This window comes from Juglans microcarpa x Juglans regia, chromosome 3S (genome assembly GCF_004785595.1).
Source record: "Juglans microcarpa x Juglans regia isolate MS1-56 chromosome 3S, Jm3101_v1.0, whole genome shotgun sequence".
NCBI lineage: Eukaryota > Viridiplantae > Streptophyta > Magnoliopsida > Fagales > Juglandaceae > Juglans > Juglans microcarpa x Juglans regia.
Window position 1 is genome coordinate 15,148,675 of NC_054599.1, and position 4,222 is coordinate 15,152,896.

A 4,222-nucleotide genomic window follows, 5' to 3' on the forward strand; every position below is an offset into this window, starting at 1 on the left:
TGAACTTATGCTCCATTTTATGTGCGATCATGTAGAGATGTTCTGAATGAGGTTAAGGATCACATTCAGAGTTGTGTACTGGTGAGTTTATATACGAATGTAAATTTTTTTAGAAATGTTTTGATGTCATATTTTTGATGCAATATTTCACTTCTTAGAATTAATTCGACCTCAATTTTGGCCATAGCGAGGATGTGCGAACTGTGAATGAGTTGATTGCTACATTATTTCAGCGTCACAAGGGACGATGTCATGAATATTTCAAGAAGTTCAAGACGTTGGAAGATGTTGTTCAGTCCCATTTTCAGAAAATGAAGTTAGACAATTAAATGAAGTGTTGTGATCTTTTCGCAAGTCCAGATTTTCAGGTATTCTTGATTTATTCCTTATAACTTATTTACATCTATATTGGTTTCATATATTATATTTAATATTGTTAATTTCTTCTGCAATACTAAAGTTCTATCAATATACAGAATATAATGGTTTTGACAATCCACCATCGTGCCGATTCAAGGTCGATTCAACGTCTTGCACTCATTTTTATCATATTCTTTTATTTAAGTACTAACATTATTTTTTAAATTACTAATGTGGCTTTGTTAGAAACTTGATGACCTGAAAATTTCTTCCTCATTCATGTTTATACTGCTACTCACTGATGAGCATAGTGAGTGGGTTGATCCTATTGTTAAAGATAATTATGTAAGTGAGGTTATTTTCTGTGAATAAATTATACAACATGTGAATTCATATTATGTTTGATTCCTCATTTCTTTTAATATGTTACTTATTGTGTATTTTCATTGTAATTGCAGGAAAAAATGATTGAGATCCAGTCAGTCTTTAAGGAATCCTCTCATAGTGACATGAAAATATTCACACAAGTGTTGGGGAGCAAGTTTGGTTTGGTAAAAGGTTTGGGATGTTCTTTCAAGCGTGTCGGTTCATCCTCCATGACCTTGACTCCAGAAATTAATAATCTTACTAAAGATTTAGATACAGCAAGCTAATAAATTGAGCAGATGAAGTCAAGACAGCAGGAGTTGAAGTCTCTCTTATCGAGACAGTCTTATTTAGAGACACATTTGCATGAGTGAAAAAGAGACCAGGAGGAGAGAATACGTATTGAAGTCCAAGAGCAAGTGCAGGGAGATGCTGGTCCAGATGGAACGTGTTATGTCACTTTAGCAGGATTGCGGTGGGCGAGGAAAGAAGAATAAATGAATATATCATTATCATTATTAGAAACTTTTATTGTCTATTTTTAAAACTCTATAAGACATGATTAGTTGTTATATTTATGGTGTAATATGATACAATTTGTATGCTTTTTAATTTTATGAAATTATTATTTCTAATCAGAACGTTCGAATGTAAAGAACAAACGTTCGAATATAGCTTCACATTCGAACCAACGTTCAAACATAATACCACTGAATTCCAACAAAACGTTAGAACTTAAGTCACTCCGTTCGAACGTTTCCATGCACAAACGATCTAAACGTTTGAATGATTAGAAGTTCGAACGACAACCCAACATCTGAATGTTAAAAATTGTACATTCGAACACTTCTCCATTAACATCCGAATGCCACATTCCAACGTCTCCGAGCAAACGTTCAATCTTTCTTACGTTCGATCGTAAATATTAATCGTGCGAAGCAAAAACAACGAACGTCTAATTTTTAACGTTCAAATGTTAATCGGTCTGGTTAACGTTCAAATGTCGGTTTTTATGTGCGAACGTTACTTTCTATAATGGATTTTAACTGTCACAAAAAAATCACATTCGAACGTTACATTTCATGGAAGACTTCCAACCATCACAAAAAAAACGTTTTGTGACGGTTGAATAGTAAATTGTCACAAAAAAATTTTTTGTGACACCTTTTAGGTGATGGTCGTGGTAACGGTATGAAACCATCACAAAAAAATATTTATAACAATTTTCTTATTTTTTGTAATGATTTTCGTCCGTCACAAGAACTAAAATCTATTGTAGTGAGTAGTACTACTCGCTAAAAGGAACCGCGCGAGATCGATTCAGATCATCAGCGTGGGCTAGCTAGGAGTTGCATGGATTAACATGAGATGAAATGTTGCATCATAATTGGCACGTACAGAAGTTGCAGGTAAAACATGACAATTGGTAATTAGACTTACAGACGCACGTACACATGTTTGCATGTGGCTATGATTAGAAGAAAAATAAATATTTATAATGAGATAATAAGAATGACTATAATCTATTTATGATATTGAAAATATGTTTATTTTAATAAAAAAATTATTAGTTTCAGAATAAATAACTGCCCGGCAAATAAACATTTTACTATTAATGCAGTCATGATATATATTACTTAACACGATAATATTCTTTTAATTAATATTGATCTCAGTATATTATAATATAAAAGAAAATTTTAGAATAAATGCTTGATAAGAAGTACTAGTGCAAATTACAGTACAAAATAATGATAAATTAAATAGTACGGCAGGCACTGCAATTAGCTGGTATGTAGCTGGTAGGTTTATGAATATTATATTCTCTCCAAATAGTCTTACATCAATTAATAATGAACCAATCTTGGCCGCAGCTATCTTATATGAATGATATAGGATATTATACGTACCCAAGACAGATTTATAAGGCCATGGTCTTCATGCTATTAATTACGACCACAAGTATGTTTTATTCTCTCTTCGAGTTGGCATAATTCTTTGCATGGAAGTCTAGGAAGAGAGCCAAAAGCGTAGAGTAGAAGACCGTATTGAAGCACCAGCCCCAGACTCCGCTGCAGCCTGACCCGGTGAAATGGTAATACAGCATCATACCCAGAACCACAAAGCTAGACAAAAACTGCGCAATTTGACACTCTGTGAGTAGCCGCTTCCATCTCGGGCGCACCCCGAGTGCAGAACACAAGTAGTAGGCGTACATCAGCACATGCACCGACGCGTTGGTCACGAGCACCAGGGGAAACATGGACTGCGACGTTTGTAGCCATATGTAGCACATGATCACGACGGCTGCGTGGTGGTAAACGTGGAGAAAAGTGAGTCTCCTGGTCGAGTTACTCACGATGATCAAAAGGGTGTCTACGAATTCTAATATCTTGGAAAGGTAGAACATGTACGCCCAGAAAAAGAGGGGCCCGTTCGGTGGGGTTTTAGGGGGAGGCAAATGACCCAGAGCAAGTGAGGTGCGTAGGAGAGGGTGGAGACGCTGCAACCAAGGGCCATGATGAGGGAGAAGACGAGGAGGACGAGATTATGGATGGCAGTGATTGATTTGAGGAGGCCCGGCCTGATGGGTGGGAGAGGGAGGTGGGAGAGAAGGAAGGTGAGGAAGAGGTAAGAGAGGACAGTGAGGGTGAGGAAGAGAGGAGAGGAGCCAAGGGTTTGACCCTGGGTCCATGAGAAGTGGAAGATGATTGGGTGGTTAACGAGCCAGTATTGAAGGGCTGAGGAAAAGTGGCTCATGATGATCATGTGGCTGATCTGGTTCACACCCCCGGCGTAATGGTTGGTGGTGGTGGCCGTGGAGAGCAGAGGACGACTAGGCCGGCCGGGGGAGATTGATCAGAAAGGAAAGGTTATACTGAGGGAAAGATAAATTAATTTGGAGCCCCGGAAAATAGAAGGTTTTGGTTTTAGGACCTGGCTAGACAGGTAAATAGAAGGTGGGGAATTTCATGGAATAGGTTTAATCAAGTCGGTCCTTCGACTCTTCAAGAACGCTGCCATCTCATGATGTTGGTCCCACCGGTGCAGGTCACCCTACATTTTACAATCATTTGAAGACTATATATATATATATATATATATATATTTTTTTTTTTTTTTACTTTTCAATTTTTTTATTTATTCTTCAACAATTTGAAATGGAAAAAATTAAAATTAAAATATTAAAAAAATAAAAAATAAAATGATTATATGGTTGGCTGAGCAGCATGGTCCACATGAAATGCATGAAACTGGGCATCGCAAAGTCCAAGACGCATTTAGGCTGGTGGTTCCAGACTCAGCTTAATTAAGTTTAATTTTAAATTAAATTTAATATTTAAATATCTAATTATCTAATTATTAAATTTATCTAAATTTAAAATTTTCTTATAGGTGAGACTTACTATATTTTTTAATTTAAAATATTTTACGTGAGACTCATAATCTTTTTTATTTTTTATAAAATGTATTAAACTTATTTTAACATCTAAAT

The 4,222-nt window shown here is 36.0% G+C and overlaps 1 pseudogene; it reads right to left on the reverse strand.

Moving 5' to 3' along the window:
- Positions 1–2,488: 2,488 nt before the first annotated feature.
- On the reverse strand, positions 2,489–3,736 carry LOC121257084 (annotated as a pseudogene).
- Positions 3,737–4,222: the final 486 nt, after the last annotated feature.